Raw genomic sequence first — 16430 nt, 5'->3', positions numbered from 1 at the left:
AATTTAGTGCTCCTACAAAACAGTACTCTCTGACGCGTTTCAAGAGCACATCTGTCGATTCGCAGTGTTTCGTTATTTTCAACGAGATCCTAGCACTCTTCCTCCGCGCATTCTTGTTCAAACTGAGTTCATTACTGTAATTTCGCATCTTACGTTTAATACAGTAGTTTAAAATGCTTGTGGAAGCATCTTTGTCGCACCTGAGAGTTTGCATGAAAAGAGGGCTGGCAGGTGTAGTGACATAAAATTTAAAAGAAGAGAGGGAGCCAACAGCACCCGGTGATCCCAGGCGGTCACCCATCCAAGTACTAACCGGGCCCGATGTTGCTTAACTTCGGTGATCGGACGAGAACCGGTGTATTCAACATGGTATGGCCGTTGGCGTCCTTATACAGTAGCCGCACGGCAGAAGAAGGCTTCGCCTCTCCTCCCAACACACGCAATCGCCGTTTTCGGTGGCACATTTGACGCAAAGCACGTCCTTCCACCTCGAAGGCGACGCGCAGTGCGGCGCGCCGCCACGTGGGTCAGACGCACAACACAGCTGCTCGTTGCACCGCCTGTCATTCGTTTGTTCGACAAAGTATCCATCTCTTGTAGCGACGAAAGGTAAATTTTTGTTTACAAATTTGCCGTTGTGCACTGCTACAAAACAATATGCCCTGACGTATTTCACAACATTTCTGTCACTTCATACTGTTTTGTTATTTCCAGAGACTCTTTGGAAGTCTTCCTCGGCGCACTCTTTTCAAACTGAGTTCCTTAATATCGTATCTTACGATAGTTTAAAATCAGTATGGAAGCATCTTTGTCACATGAGAAAGGTAGCATGAAAAAAGGGCTGGCAGGGGTAGTGACAAGATAGCAAGAAATGAAGACAGAGGGAAGCGTTCTCACCTGCCTGACACTCGTCGCGCTTCCAGATATTTGCGTAATTTGCACGGTTCATTCTCGGCTGTCCCCTTCCGTCCCGACTTGTCCCGACTTAGCTCGACTGCCGCTCGCTGCCGCTCGGGTCGCGGTCCATATGACAGCACAAGTACGAGAAGCATCTGCGAGATGGGCGCGGCCCGAACCGGCGAGTCCGAGGCGCCGTGTGCGGGCGTTCGGAGCTACCAGTGCCGCTCTGTGCTGCGCCATGCCGTGGAAAGGTGCGAAAACATGCACACAAGACACAGGCTTTTCGGCAAAGTATATATCTCTTGTAGCGACGAAAGGTAAATTTTTGTTTACAAATTTGCCCTTGTGCACTGCTACAAAACAATATGCCCTGACGTTTTTCACAACATTTCTGTCACTTCATACTGTTTTTATTATTCCAGAGACTCTTTGGAAGTCTTCCTTGGCGCACTCTTTTCAAACTGAATTCCTTAATATCGTATCTAACGATAGTTTAAAATCAGTATGGAAGCATCTTTGTCACTTGAGAAAGGTAGCATGAAAAAAGGGCTGGCAGGAGTAGTGACAAGAAAGCAAGAAATGAAGACAGCCAGAGTTCCCAGGCGGTCGCCGATCCGAATACTGACGTTGTTGCTTTTCTTCGGTGGTCAGACGGGAACAGGTCTTTCTTTAATGTAGTTAGTTTTTGGAATTTAGTGCTCCTACAAAACAGTACTCTCTGACGCGTTTCAAGAGCACATCTGTCGATTCGCAGTGTTTCGTTATTTTCAACGAGATCCTAGCACTCTTCCTCCGCGCATTCTTGTTCAAACTGAGTTCATTACTGTAATTTCGCATCTTACGTTTAATACAGTAGTTTAAAATGCTTGTGGAAGCATCTTTGTCGCACCTGAGAGTTTGCATGAAAAGAGGGCTGGCAGGTGTAGTGACATAAAATTTAAAAGAAGAGAGGGAGCCAACAGCACCCGGTGTTCCCAGGCGGTCACCCATCCAAGTACTAACCGGGCCCGATGTTGCTTAACTTCGGTGATCGGACGAGAACCGGTGTATTCAACATGGTATGGCCGTTGGCGTCCTTATACAGTAGCCGCACGGCAGAAGAAGGCTTCGCCTCTCCTCCCAACACACGCAATCGCCGTTTTCGGTGGCACATTTGACGCAAAGCACGTCCTTCCACCTCGAAGGCGACGCGCAGTGCGGCGCGCCGCCACGTGGGTCAGACGCACAACACAGCTGCTCGTTGCACCGCCTGTCATTCGTTTGTTCGACAAAGTATCCATCTCTTGTAGCGACGAAAGGTAAATTTTTGTTTACAAATTTGCCGTTGTGCACTGCTACAAAACAATATGCCCTGACGTATTTCACAACATTTCTGTCACTTCATACTGTTTTGTTATTTCCAGAGACTCTTTGGAAGTCTTCCTCGGCGCACTCTTTTCAAACTGAGTTCCTTAATATCGTATCTTACGATAGTTTAAAATCAGTATGGAAGCATCTTTGTCACATGAGAAAGGTAGCATGAAAAAAGGGCTGGCAGGGGTAGTGACAAGATAGCAAGAAATGAAGACAGAGGGAAGCGTTCTCACCTGCCTGACACTCGTCGCGCTTCCAGATATTTGCGTAATTTGCACGGTTCATTCTCGGCTGTCCCCTTCCGTCCCGACTTGTCCCGACTTAGCTCGACTGCCGCTCGCTGCCGCTCGGGTCGCGGTCCATATGACAGCACAAGTACGAGAAGCATCTGCGAGATGGGCGCGGCCCGAACCGGCGAGTCCGAGGCGCCGTGTGCGGGCGTTCGGAGCTACCAGTGCCGCTCTGTGCTGCGCCATGCCGTGGAAAGGTGCGAAAACATGCACACAAGACACAGGCTTTTCGGCAAAGTATATATCTCTTGTAGCGACGAAAGGTAAATTTTTGTTTACAAATTTGCCCTTGTGCACTGCTACAAAACAATATGCCCTGACGTTTTTCACAACATTTCTGTCACTTCATACTGTTTTTATTATTCCAGAGACTCTTTGGAAGTCTTCCTTGGCGCACTCTTTTCAAACTGAATTCCTTAATATCGTATCTAACGATAGTTTAAAATCAGTATGGAAGCATCTTTGTCACTTGAGAAAGGTAGCATGAAAAAAGGGCTGGCAGGAGTAGTGACAAGAAAGCAAGAAATGAAGACAGCCAGAGTTCCCAGGCGGTCGCCGATCCGAATACTGACGTTGTTGCTTTTCTTCGGTGGTCAGACGGGAACAGGTCTTTCTTTAATGTAGTTAGTTTTTGGAATTTAGTGCTCCTACAAAACAGTACTCTCTGACGCGTTTCAAGAGCACATCTGTCGATTCGCAGTGTTTCGTTATTTTCAACGAGATCCTAGCACTCTTCCTCCGCGCATTCTTGTTCAAACTGAGTTCATTACTGTAATTTCGCATCTTACGTTTAATACAGTAGTTTAAAATGCTTGTGGAAGCATCTTTGTCGCACCTGAGAGTTTGCATGAAAAGAGGGCTGGCAGGTGTAGTGACATAAAATTTAAAAGAAGAGAGGGAGCCAACAGCACCCGGTGTTCCCAGGCGGTCACCCATCCAAGTACTAACCGGGCCCGATGTTGCTTAACTTCGGTGATCGGACGAGAACCGGTGTATTCAACATGGTATGGCCGTTGGCGTCCTTATACAGTAGCCGCACGGCAGAAGAAGGCTTCGCCTCTCCTCCCAACACACGCAATCGCCGTTTTCGGTGGCACATTTGACGCAAAGCACGTCCTTCCACCTCGAAGGCGACGCGCAGTGCGGCGCGCCGCCACGTGGGTCAGACGCACAACACAGCTGCTCGTTGCACCGCCTGTCATTCGTTTGTTCGACAAAGTATCCATCTCTTGTAGCGACGAAAGGTAAATTTTTGTTTACAAATTTGCCGTTGTGCACTGCTACAAAACAATATGCCCTGACGTATTTCACAACATTTCTGTCACTTCATACTGTTTTGTTATTTCCAGAGACTCTTTGGAAGTCTTCCTCGGCGCACTCTTTTCAAACTGAGTTCCTTAATATCGTATCTTACGATAGTTTAAAATCAGTATGGAAGCATCTTTGTCACATGAGAAAGGTAGCATGAAAAAAGGGCTGGCAGGGGTAGTGACAAGATAGCAAGAAATGAAGACAGAGGGAAGCGTTCTCACCTGCCTGACACTCGTCGCGCTTCCAGATATTTGCGTAATTTGCACGGTTCATTCTCGGCTGTCCCCTTCCGTCCCGACTTGTCCCGACTTAGCTCGACTGCCGCTCGCTGCCGCTCGGGTCGCGGTCCATATGACAGCACAAGTACGAGAAGCATCTGCGAGATGGGCGCGGCCCGAACCGGCGAGTCCGAGGCGCCGTGTGCGGGCGTTCGGAGCTACCAGTGCCGCTCTGTGCTGCGCCATGCCGTGGAAAGGTGCGAAAACATGCACACAAGACACAGGCTTTTCGGCAAAGTATATATCTCTTGTAGCGACGAAAGGTAAATTTTTGTTTACAAATTTGCCCTTGTGCACTGCTACAAAACAATATGCCCTGACGTTTTTCACAACATTTCTGTCACTTCATACTGTTTTTATTATTCCAGAGACTCTTTGGAAGTCTTCCTTGGCGCACTCTTTTCAAACTGAATTCCTTAATATCGTATCTAACGATAGTTTAAAATCAGTATGGAAGCATCTTTGTCACTTGAGAAAGGTAGCATGAAAAAAGGGCTGGCAGGAGTAGTGACAAGAAAGCAAGAAATGAAGACAGCCAGAGTTCCCAGGCGGTCGCCGATCCGAATACTGACGTTGTTGCTTTTCTTCGGTGGTCAGACGGGAACAGGTCTTTCTTTAATGTAGTTAGTTTTTGGAATTTAGTGCTCCTACAAAACAGTACTCTCTGACGCGTTTCAAGAGCACATCTGTCGATTCGCAGTGTTTCGTTATTTTCAACGAGATCCTAGCACTCTTCCTCCGCGCATTCTTGTTCAAACTGAGTTCATTACTGTAATTTCGCATCTTACGTTTAATACAGTAGTTTAAAATGCTTGTGGAAGCATCTTTGTCGCACCTGAGAGTTTGCATGAAAAGAGGGCTGGCAGGTGTAGTGACATAAAATTTAAAAGAAGAGAGGGAGCCAACAGCACCCGGTGTTCCCAGGCGGTCACCCATCCAAGTACTAACCGGGCCCGATGTTGCTTAACTTCGGTGATCGGACGAGAACCGGTGTATTCAACATGGTATGGCCGTTGGCGTCCTTATACAGTAGCCGCACGGCAGAAGAAGGCTTCGCCTCTCCTCCCAACACACGCAATCGCCGTTTTCGGTGGCACATTTGACGCAAAGCACGTCCTTCCACCTCGAAGGCGACGCGCAGTGCGGCGCGCCGCCACGTGGGTCAGACGCACAACACAGCTGCTCGTTGCACCGCCTGTCATTCGTTTGTTCGACAAAGTATCCATCTCTTGTAGCGACGAAAGGTAAATTTTTGTTTACAAATTTGCCGTTGTGCACTGCTACAAAACAATATGCCCTGACGTATTTCACAACATTTCTGTCACTTCATACTGTTTTGTTATTTCCAGAGACTCTTTGGAAGTCTTCCTCGGCGCACTCTTTTCAAACTGAGTTCCTTAATATCGTATCTTACGATAGTTTAAAATCAGTATGGAAGCATCTTTGTCACATGAGAAAGGTAGCATGAAAAAAGGGCTGGCAGGGGTAGTGACAAGATAGCAAGAAATGAAGACAGAGGGAAGCGTTCTCACCTGCCTGACACTCGTCGCGCTTCCAGATATTTGCGTAATTTGCACGGTTCATTCTCGGCTGTCCCCTTCCGTCCCGACTTGTCCCGACTTAGCTCGACTGCCGCTCGCTGCCGCTCGGGTCGCGGTCCATATGACAGCACAAGTACGAGAAGCATCTGCGAGATGGGCGCGGCCCGAACCGGCGAGTCCGAGGCGCCGTGTGCGGGCGTTCGGAGCTACCAGTGCCGCTCTGTGCTGCGCCATGCCGTGGAAAGGTGCGAAAACATGCACACAAGACACAGGCTTTTCGGCAAAGTATATATCTCTTGTAGCGACGAAAGGTAAATTTTTGTTTACAAATTTGCCCTTGTGCACTGCTACAAAACAATATGCCCTGACGTTTTTCACAACATTTCTGTCACTTCATACTGTTTTTATTATTCCAGAGACTCTTTGGAAGTCTTCCTTGGCGCACTCTTTTCAAACTGAATTCCTTAATATCGTATCTAACGATAGTTTAAAATCAGTATGGAAGCATCTTTGTCACTTGAGAAAGGTAGCATGAAAAAAGGGCTGGCAGGAGTAGTGACAAGAAAGCAAGAAATGAAGACAGCCAGAGTTCCCAGGCGGTCGCCGATCCGAATACTGACGTTGTTGCTTTTCTTCGGTGGTCAGACGGGAACAGGTCTTTCTTTAATGTAGTTAGTTTTTGGAATTTAGTGCTCCTACAAAACAGTACTCTCTGACGCGTTTCAAGAGCACATCTGTCGATTCGCAGTGTTTCGTTATTTTCAACGAGATCCTAGCACTCTTCCTCCGCGCATTCTTGTTCAAACTGAGTTCATTACTGTAATTTCGCATCTTACGTTTAATACAGTAGTTTAAAATGCTTGTGGAAGCATCTTTGTCGCACCTGAGAGTTTGCATGAAAAGAGGGCTGGCAGGTGTAGTGACATAAAATTTAAAAGAAGAGAGGGAGCCAACAGCACCCGGTGTTCCCAGGCGGTCACCCATCCAAGTACTAACCGGGCCCGATGTTGCTTAACTTCGGTGATCGGACGAGAACCGGTGTATTCAACATGGTATGGCCGTTGGCGTCCTTATACAGTAGCCGCACGGCAGAAGAAGGCTTCGCCTCTCCTCCCAACACACGCAATCGCCGTTTTCGGTGGCACATTTGACGCAAAGCACGTCCTTCCACCTCGAAGGCGACGCGCAGTGCGGCGCGCCGCCACGTGGGTCAGACGCACAACACAGCTGCTCGTTGCACCGCCTGTCATTCGTTTGTTCGACAAAGTATCCATCTCTTGTAGCGACGAAAGGTAAATTTTTGTTTACAAATTTGCCGTTGTGCACTGCTACAAAACAATATGCCCTGACGTATTTCACAACATTTCTGTCACTTCATACTGTTTTGTTATTTCCAGAGACTCTTTGGAAGTCTTCCTCGGCGCACTCTTTTCAAACTGAGTTCCTTAATATCGTATCTTACGATAGTTTAAAATCAGTATGGAAGCATCTTTGTCACATGAGAAAGGTAGCATGAAAAAAGGGCTGGCAGGGGTAGTGACAAGATAGCAAGAAATGAAGACAGAGGGAAGCGTTCTCACCTGCCTGACACTCGTCGCGCTTCCAGATATTTGCGTAATTTGCACGGTTCATTCTCGGCTGTCCCCTTCCGTCCCGACTTGTCCCGACTTAGCTCGACTGCCGCTCGCTGCCGCTCGGGTCGCGGTCCATATGACAGCACAAGTACGAGAAGCATCTGCGAGATGGGCGCGGCCCGAACCGGCGAGTCCGAGGCGCCGTGTGCGGGCGTTCGGAGCTACCAGTGCCGCTCTGTGCTGCGCCATGCCGTGGAAAGGTGCGAAAACATGCACACAAGACACAGGCTTTTCGGCAAAGTATATATCTCTTGTAGCGACGAAAGGTAAATTTTTGTTTACAAATTTGCCCTTGTGCACTGCTACAAAACAATATGCCCTGACGTTTTTCACAACATTTCTGTCACTTCATACTGTTTTTATTATTCCAGAGACTCTTTGGAAGTCTTCCTTGGCGCACTCTTTTCAAACTGAATTCCTTAATATCGTATCTAACGATAGTTTAAAATCAGTATGGAAGCATCTTTGTCACTTGAGAAAGGTAGCATGAAAAAAGGGCTGGCAGGAGTAGTGACAAGAAAGCAAGAAATGAAGACAGCCAGAGTTCCCAGGCGGTCGCCGATCCGAATACTGACGTTGTTGCTTTTCTTCGGTGGTCAGACGGGAACAGGTCTTTCTTTAATGTAGTTAGTTTTTGGAATTTAGTGCTCCTACAAAACAGTACTCTCTGACGCGTTTCAAGAGCACATCTGTCGATTCGCAGTGTTTCGTTATTTTCAACGAGATCCTAGCACTCTTCCTCCGCGCATTCTTGTTCAAACTGAGTTCATTACTGTAATTTCGCATCTTACGTTTAATACAGTAGTTTAAAATGCTTGTGGAAGCATCTTTGTCGCACCTGAGAGTTTGCATGAAAAGAGGGCTGGCAGGTGTAGTGACATAAAATTTAAAAGAAGAGAGGGAGCCAACAGCACCCGGTGTTCCCAGGCGGTCACCCATCCAAGTACTAACCGGGCCCGATGTTGCTTAACTTCGGTGATCGGACGAGAACCGGTGTATTCAACATGGTATGGCCGTTGGCGTCCTTATACAGTAGCCGCACGGCAGAAGAAGGCTTCGCCTCTCCTCCCAACACACGCAATCGCCGTTTTCGGTGGCACATTTGACGCAAAGCACGTCCTTCCACCTCGAAGGCGACGCGCAGTGCGGCGCGCCGCCACGTGGGTCAGACGCACAACACAGCTGCTCGTTGCACCGCCTGTCATTCGTTTGTTCGACAAAGTATCCATCTCTTGTAGCGACGAAAGGTAAATTTTTGTTTACAAATTTGCCGTTGTGCACTGCTACAAAACAATATGCCCTGACGTATTTCACAACATTTCTGTCACTTCATACTGTTTTGTTATTTCCAGAGACTCTTTGGAAGTCTTCCTCGGCGCACTCTTTTCAAACTGAGTTCCTTAATATCGTATCTTACGATAGTTTAAAATCAGTATGGAAGCATCTTTGTCACATGAGAAAGGTAGCATGAAAAAAGGGCTGGCAGGGGTAGTGACAAGATAGCAAGAAATGAAGACAGAGGGAAGCGTTCTCACCTGCCTGACACTCGTCGCGCTTCCAGATATCTGCGTAATTTGCACGGTTCATTCTCGGCTGTCCCCTTCCGTCCCGACTTGTCCCGACTTAGCTCGACTGCCGCTCGCTGCCGCTCGGGTCGCGGTCCATATGACAGCACAAGTACGAGAAGCATCTGCGAGATGGGCGCGGCCCGAACCGGCGAGTCCGAGGCGCCGTGTGCGGGCGTTCGGAGCTACCAGTGCCGCTCTGTGCTGCGCCATGCCGTGGAAAGGTGCGAAAACATGCACACAAGACACAGGCTTTTCGGCAAAGTATATATCTCTTGTAGCGACGAAAGGTAAATTTTTGTTTACAAATTTGCCCTTGTGCACTGCTACAAAACAATATGCCCTGACGTTTTTCACAACATTTCTGTCACTTCATACTGTTTTTATTATTCCAGAGACTCTTTGGAAGTCTTCCTTGGCGCACTCTTTTCAAACTGAATTCCTTAATATCGTATCTAACGATAGTTTAAAATCAGTATGGAAGCATCTTTGTCACTTGAGAAAGGTAGCATGAAAAAAGGGCTGGCAGGAGTAGTGACAAGAAAGCAAGAAATGAAGACAGCCAGAGTTCCCAGGCGGTCGCCGATCCGAATACTGACGTTGTTGCTTTTCTTCGGTGGTCAGACGGGAACAGGTCTTTCTTTAATGTAGTTAGTTTTTGGAATTTAGTGCTCCTACAAAACAGTACTCTCTGACGCGTTTCAAGAGCACATCTGTCGATTCGCAGTGTTTCGTTATTTTCAACGAGATCCTAGCACTCTTCCTCCGCGCATTCTTGTTCAAACTGAGTTCATTACTGTAATTTCGCATCTTACGTTTAATACAGTAGTTTAAAATGCTTGTGGAAGCATCTTTGTCGCACCTGAGAGTTTGCATGAAAAGAGGGCTGGCAGGTGTAGTGACATAAAATTTAAAAGAAGAGAGGGAGCCAACAGCACCCGGTGTTCCCAGGCGGTCACCCATCCAAGTACTAACCGGGCCCGATGTTGCTTAACTTCGGTGATCGGACGAGAACCGGTGTATTCAACATGGTATGGCCGTTGGCGTCCTTATACAGTAGCCGCACGGCAGAAGAAGGCTTCGCCTCTCCTCCCAACACACGCAATCGCCGTTTTCGGTGGCACATTTGACGCAAAGCACGTCCTTCCACCTCGAAGGCGACGCGCAGTGCGGCGCGCCGCCACGTGGGTCAGACGCACAACACAGCTGCTCGTTGCACCGCCTGTCATTCGTTTGTTCGACAAAGTATCCATCTCTTGTAGCGACGAAAGGTAAATTTTTGTTTACAAATTTGCCGTTGTGCACTGCTACAAAACAATATGCCCTGACGTATTTCACAACATTTCTGTCACTTCATACTGTTTTGTTATTTCCAGAGACTCTTTGGAAGTCTTCCTCGGCGCACTCTTTTCAAACTGAGTTCCTTAATATCGTATCTTACGATAGTTTAAAATCAGTATGGAAGCATCTTTGTCACATGAGAAAGGTAGCATGAAAAAAGGGCTGGCAGGGGTAGTGACAAGATAGCAAGAAATGAAGACAGAGGGAAGCGTTCTCACCTGCCTGACACTCGTCGCGCTTCCAGATATTTGCGTAATTTGCACGGTTCATTCTCGGCTGTCCCCTTCCGTCCCGACTTGTCCCGACTTAGCTCGACTGCCGCTCGCTGCCGCTCGGGTCGCGGTCCATATGACAGCACAAGTACGAGAAGCATCTGCGAGATGGGCGCGGCCCGAACCGGCGAGTCCGAGGCGCCGTGTGCGGGCGTTCGGAGCTACCAGTGCCGCTCTGTGCTGCGCCATGCCGTGGAAAGGTGCGAAAACATGCACACAAGACACAGGCTTTTCGGCAAAGTATATATCTCTTGTAGCGACGAAAGGTAAATTTTTGTTTACAAATTTGCCCTTGTGCACTGCTACAAAACAATATGCCCTGACGTTTTTCACAACATTTCTGTCACTTCATACTGTTTTTATTATTCCAGAGACTCTTTGGAAGTCTTCCTTGGCGCACTCTTTTCAAACTGAATTCCTTAATCTCGTATCTAACGATAGTTTAAAATCAGTATGGAAGCATCTTTGTCACTTGAGAAAGGTAGCATGAAAAAAGGGCTGGCAGGAGTAGTGACAAGAAAGCAAGAAATGAAGACAGCCAGAGTTCCCAGGCGGTCGCCGATCCGAATACTGACGTTGTTGCTTTTCTTCGGTGGTCAGACGGGAACAGGTCTTTCTTTAATGTAGTTAGTTTTTGGAATTTAGTGCTCCTACAAAACAGTACTCTCTGACGCGTTTCAAGAGCACATCTGTCGATTCGCAGTGTTTCGTTATTTTCAACGAGATCCTAGCACTCTTCCTCCGCGCATTCTTGTTCAAACTGAGTTCATTACTGTAATTTCGCATCTTACGTTTAATACAGTAGTTTAAAATGCTTGTGGAAGCATCTTTGTCGCACCTGAGAGTTTGCATGAAAAGAGGGCTGGCAGGTGTAGTGACATAAAATTTAAAAGAAGAGAGGGAGCCAACAGCACCCGGTGTTCCCAGGCGGTCACCCATCCAAGTACTAACCGGGCCCGATGTTGCTTAACTTCGGTGATCGGACGAGAACCGGTGTATTCAACATGGTATGGCCGTTGGCGTCCTTATACAGTAGCCGCACGGCAGAAGAAGGCTTCGCCTCTCCTCCCAACACACGCAATCGCCGTTTTCGGTGGCACATTTGACGCAAAGCACGTCCTTCCACCTCGAAGGCGACGCGCAGTGCGGCGCGCCGCCACGTGGGTCAGACGCACAACACAGCTGCTCGTTGCACCGCCTGTCATTCGTTTGTTCGACAAAGTATCCATCTCTTGTAGCGACGAAAGGTAAATTTTTGTTTACAAATTTGCCGTTGTGCACTGCTACAAAACAATATGCCCTGACGTATTTCACAACATTTCTGTCACTTCATACTGTTTTGTTATTTCCAGAGACTCTTTGGAAGTCTTCCTCGGCGCACTCTTTTCAAACTGAGTTCCTTAATATCGTATCTTACGATAGTTTAAAATCAGTATGGAAGCATCTTTGTCACATGAGAAAGGTAGCATGAAAAAAGGGCTGGCAGGGGTAGTGACAAGATAGCAAGAAATGAAGACAGAGGGAAGCGTTCTCACCTGCCTGACACTCGTCGCGCTTCCAGATATTTGCGTAATTTGCACGGTTCATTCTCGGCTGTCCCCTTCCGTCCCGACTTGTCCCGACTTAGCTCGACTGCCGCTCGCTGCCGCTCGGGTCGCGGTCCATATGACAGCACAAGTACGAGAAGCATCTGCGAGATGGGCGCGGCCCGAACCGGCGAGTCCGAGGCGCCGTGTGCGGGCGTTCGGAGCTACCAGTGCCGCTCTGTGCTGCGCCATGCCGTGGAAAGGTGCGAAAACATGCACACAAGACACAGGCTTTTCGGCAAAGTATATATCTCTTGTAGCGACGAAAGGTAAATTTTTGTTTACAAATTTGCCCTTGTGCACTGCTACAAAACAATATGCCCTGACGTTTTTCACAACATTTCTGTCACTTCATACTGTTTTTATTATTCCAGAGACTCTTTGGAAGTCTTCCTTGGCGCACTCTTTTCAAACTGAATTCCTTAATATCGTATCTAACGATAGTTTAAAATCAGTATGGAAGCATCTTTGTCACTTGAGAAAGGTAGCATGAAAAAAGGGCTGGCAGGAGTAGTGACAAGAAAGCAAGAAATGAAGACAGCCAGAGTTCCCAGGCGGTCGCCGATCCGAATACTGACGTTGTTGCTTTTCTTCGGTGGTCAGACGGGAACAGGTCTTTCTTTAATGTAGTTAGTTTTTGGAATTTAGTGCTCCTACAAAACAGTACTCTCTGACGCGTTTCAAGAGCACATCTGTCGATTCGCAGTGTTTCGTTATTTTCAACGAGATCCTAGCACTCTTCCTCCGCGCATTCTTGTTCAAACTGAGTTCATTACTGTAATTTCGCATCTTACGTTTAATACAGTAGTTTAAAATGCTTGTGGAAGCATCTTTGTCGCACCTGAGAGTTTGCATGAAAAGAGGGCTGGCAGGTGTAGTGACATAAAATTTAAAAGAAGAGAGGGAGCCAACAGCACCCGGTGTTCCCAGGCGGTCACCCATCCAAGTACTAACCGGGCCCGATGTTGCTTAACTTCGGTGATCGGACGAGAACCGGTGTATTCAACATGGTATGGCCGTTGGCGTCCTTATACAGTAGCCGCACGGCAGAAGAAGGCTTCGCCTCTCCTCCCAACACACGCAATCGCCGTTTTCGGTGGCACATTTGACGCAAAGCACGTCCTTCCACCTCGAAGGCGACGCGCAGTGCGGCGCGCCGCCACGTGGGTCAGACGCACAACACAGCTGCTCGTTGCACCGCCTGTCATTCGTTTGTTCGACAAAGTATCCATCTCTTGTAGCGACGAAAGGTAAATTTTTGTTTACAAATTTGCCGTTGTGCACTGCTACAAAACAATATGCCCTGACGTATTTCACAACATTTCTGTCACTTCATACTGTTTTGTTATTTCCAGAGACTCTTTGGAAGTCTTCCTCGGCGCACTCTTTTCAAACTGAGTTCCTTAATATCGTATCTTACGATAGTTTAAAATCAGTATGGAAGCATCTTTGTCACATGAGAAAGGTAGCATGAAAAAAGGGCTGGCAGGGGTAGTGACAAGATAGCAAGAAATGAAGACAGAGGGAAGCGTTCTCACCTGCCTGACACTCGTCGCGCTTCCAGATATTTGCGTAATTTGCACGGTTCATTCTCGGCTGTCCCCTTCCGTCCCGACTTGTCCCGACTTAGCTCGACTGCCGCTCGCTGCCGCTCGGGTCGCGGTCCATATGACAGCACAAGTACGAGAAGCATCTGCGAGATGGGCGCGGCCCGAACCGGCGAGTCCGAGGCGCCGTGTGCGGGCGTTCGGAGCTACCAGTGCCGCTCTGTGCTGCGCCATGCCGTGGAAAGGTGCGAAAACATGCACACAAGACACAGGCTTTTCGGCAAAGTATATATCTCTTGTAGCGACGAAAGGTAAATTTTTGTTTACAAATTTGCCCTTGTGCACTGCTACAAAACAATATGCCCTGACGTTTTTCACAACATTTCTGTCACTTCATACTGTTTTTATTATTCCAGAGACTCTTTGGAAGTCTTCCTTGGCGCACTCTTTTCAAACTGAATTCCTTAATATCGTATCTAACGATAGTTTAAAATCAGTATGGAAGTATCTTTGTCACTTGAGAAAGGTAGCATGAAAAAAGGGCTGGCAGGAGTAGTGACAAGAAAGCAAGAAATGAAGACAGCCAGAGTTCCCAGGCGGTCGCCGATCCGAATACTGACGTTGTTGCTTTTCTTCGGTGGTCAGACGGGAACAGGTCTTTCTTTAATGTAGTTAGTTTTTGGAATTTAGTGCTCCTACAAAACAGTACTCTCTGACGCGTTTCAAGAGCACATCTGTCGATTCGCAGTGTTTCGTTATTTTCAACGAGATCCTAGCACTCTTCCTCCGCGCATTCTTGTTCAAACTGAGTTCATTACTGTAATTTCGCATCTTACGTTTAATACAGTAGTTTAAAATGCTTGTGGAAGCATCTTTGTCGCACCTGAGAGTTTGCATGAAAAGAGGGCTGGCAGGTGTAGTGACATAAAATTTAAAAGAAGAGAGGGAGCCAACAGCACCCGGTGTTCCCAGGCGGTCACCCATCCAAGTACTAACCGGGCCCGATGTTGCTTAACTTCGGTGATCGGACGAGAACCGGTGTATTCAACATGGTATGGCCGTTGGCGTCCTTATACAGTAGCCGCACGGCAGAAGAAGGCTTCGCCTCTCCTCCCAACACACGCAATCGCCGTTTTCGGTGGCACATTTGACGCAAAGCACGTCCTTCCACCTCGAAGGCGACGCGCAGTGCGGCGCGCCGCCACGTGGGTCAGACGCACAACACAGCTGCTCGTTGCACCGCCTGTCATTCGTTTGTTCGACAAAGTATCCATCTCTTGTAGCGACGAAAGGTAAATTTTTGTTTACAAATTTGCCGTTGTGCACTGCTACAAAACAATATGCCCTGACGTATTTCACAACATTTCTGTCACTTCATACTGTTTTGTTATTTCCAGAGACTCTTTGGAAGTCTTCCTCGGCGCACTCTTTTCAAACTGAGTTCCTTAATATCGTATCTTACGATAGTTTAAAATCAGTATGGAAGCATCTTTGTCACATGAGAAAGGTAGCATGAAAAAAGGGCTGGCAGGGGTAGTGACAAGATAGCAAGAAATGAAGACAGAGGGAAGCGTTCTCACCTGCCTGACACTCGTCGCGCTTCCAGATATTTGCGTAATTTGCACGGTTCATTCTCGGCTGTCCCCTTCCGTCCCGACTTGTCCCGACTTAGCTCGACTGCCGCTCGCTGCCGCTCGGGTCGCGGTCCATATGACAGCACAAGTACGAGAAGCATCTGCGAGATGGGCGCGGCCCGAACCGGCGAGTCCGAGGCGCCGTGTGCGGGCGTTCGGAGCTACCAGTGCCGCTCTGTGCTGCGCCATGCCGTGGAAAGGTGCGAAAACATGCACACAAGACACAGGCTTTTCGGCAAAGTATATATCTCTTGTAGCGACGAAAGGTAAATTTTTGTTTACAAATTTGCCCTTGTGCACTGCTACAAAACAATATGCCCTGACGTTTTTCACAACATTTCTGTCACTTCATACTGTTTTTATTATTCCAGAGACTCTTTGGAAGTCTTCCTTGGCGCACTCTTTTCAAACTGAATTCCTTAATATCGTATCTAACGATAGTTTAAAATCAGTATGGAAGCATCTTTGTCACTTGAGAAAGGTAGCATGAAAAAAGGGCTGGCAGGAGTAGTGACAAGAAAGCAAGAAATGAAGACAGCCAGAGTTCCCAGGCGGTCGCCGATCCGAATACTGACGTTGTTGCTTTTCTTCGGTGGTCAGACGGGAACAGGTCTTTCTTTAATGTAGTTAGTTTTTGGAATTTAGTGCTCCTACAAAACAGTACTCTCTGACGCGTTTCAAGAGCACATCTGTCGATTCGCAGTGTTTCGTTATTTTCAACGAGATCCTAGCACTCTTCCTCCGCGCATTCTTGTTCAAACTGAGTTCATTACTGTAATTTCGCATCTTACGTTTAATACAGTAGTTTAAAATGCTTGTGGAAGCATCTTTGTCGCACCTGAGAGTTTGCATGAAAAGAGGGCTGGCAGGTGTAGTGACATAAAATTTAAAAGAAGAGAGGGAGCCAACAGCACCCGGTGTTCCCAGGCGGTCACCCATCCAAGTACTAACCGGGCCCGATGTTGCTTAACTTCGGTGATCGGACGAGAACCGGTGTATTCAACATGGTATGGCCGTTGGCGTCCTTATACAGTAGCCGCACGGCAGAAGAAGGCTTCGCCTCTCCTCCCAACACACGCAATCGCCGTTTTCGGTGGCACATTTGACGCAAAGCACGTCCTTCCACCTCGAAGGCGACGCGCAGTGCGGCGCGCCGCCACGTGGGTCAGACGCACAAC

The 16430-nt window shown here is 47.9% G+C and overlaps 11 non-coding genes across 11 annotated transcripts; all 11 read right to left on the bottom strand.

The window, feature by feature from the left end:
• Positions 1–264: 264 nt before the first annotated feature.
• LOC126274139 (5S ribosomal RNA) lies at positions 265–383 on the bottom strand. The gene has a single exon (XR_007549966.1). It is a non-coding gene; the product is annotated as a 5S ribosomal RNA (ribosomal RNA).
• Positions 384–1853: 1470 nt separating this feature from the next.
• On the bottom strand, positions 1854–1972 carry LOC126274898 (5S ribosomal RNA). The gene has a single exon (XR_007550449.1). It is a non-coding gene; the product is annotated as a 5S ribosomal RNA (ribosomal RNA).
• Positions 1973–3442: 1470 nt separating this feature from the next.
• On the bottom strand, positions 3443–3561 carry LOC126274897 (5S ribosomal RNA). Its single transcript, XR_007550448.1, has one exon. It is a non-coding gene; the product is annotated as a 5S ribosomal RNA (ribosomal RNA).
• Positions 3562–5031: 1470 nt separating this feature from the next.
• Positions 5032–5150, bottom strand: LOC126274896 (5S ribosomal RNA). Its single transcript, XR_007550447.1, has one exon. It is a non-coding gene; the product is annotated as a 5S ribosomal RNA (ribosomal RNA).
• Positions 5151–6620: 1470 nt separating this feature from the next.
• LOC126274895 (5S ribosomal RNA) lies at positions 6621–6739 on the bottom strand. Its single transcript, XR_007550446.1, has one exon. It is a non-coding gene; the product is annotated as a 5S ribosomal RNA (ribosomal RNA).
• A 1470-nt stretch (positions 6740–8209) lies between these two features.
• Positions 8210–8328, bottom strand: LOC126274894 (5S ribosomal RNA). Its single transcript, XR_007550445.1, has one exon. It is a non-coding gene; the product is annotated as a 5S ribosomal RNA (ribosomal RNA).
• Positions 8329–9798: 1470 nt separating this feature from the next.
• LOC126274893 (5S ribosomal RNA) lies at positions 9799–9917 on the bottom strand. Its single transcript, XR_007550444.1, has one exon. It is a non-coding gene; the product is annotated as a 5S ribosomal RNA (ribosomal RNA).
• Positions 9918–11387: 1470 nt separating this feature from the next.
• Positions 11388–11506, bottom strand: LOC126274892 (5S ribosomal RNA). The gene has a single exon (XR_007550443.1). It is a non-coding gene; the product is annotated as a 5S ribosomal RNA (ribosomal RNA).
• A 1470-nt stretch (positions 11507–12976) lies between these two features.
• On the bottom strand, positions 12977–13095 carry LOC126274890 (5S ribosomal RNA). The gene has a single exon (XR_007550441.1). It is a non-coding gene; the product is annotated as a 5S ribosomal RNA (ribosomal RNA).
• Positions 13096–14565: 1470 nt separating this feature from the next.
• Positions 14566–14684, bottom strand: LOC126274889 (5S ribosomal RNA). Its single transcript, XR_007550440.1, has one exon. It is a non-coding gene; the product is annotated as a 5S ribosomal RNA (ribosomal RNA).
• Positions 14685–16154: 1470 nt separating this feature from the next.
• Positions 16155–16273, bottom strand: LOC126274888 (5S ribosomal RNA). Its single transcript, XR_007550439.1, has one exon. It is a non-coding gene; the product is annotated as a 5S ribosomal RNA (ribosomal RNA).
• Positions 16274–16430: the final 157 nt, after the last annotated feature.

This window comes from Schistocerca gregaria, chromosome 5, assembly GCF_023897955.1.
Source record: "Schistocerca gregaria isolate iqSchGreg1 chromosome 5, iqSchGreg1.2, whole genome shotgun sequence".
In the NCBI taxonomy this organism is placed as follows: domain Eukaryota; kingdom Metazoa; phylum Arthropoda; class Insecta; order Orthoptera; family Acrididae; genus Schistocerca; species Schistocerca gregaria.
This window is presented reverse-complemented; position numbering and strand designations above follow the sequence as displayed.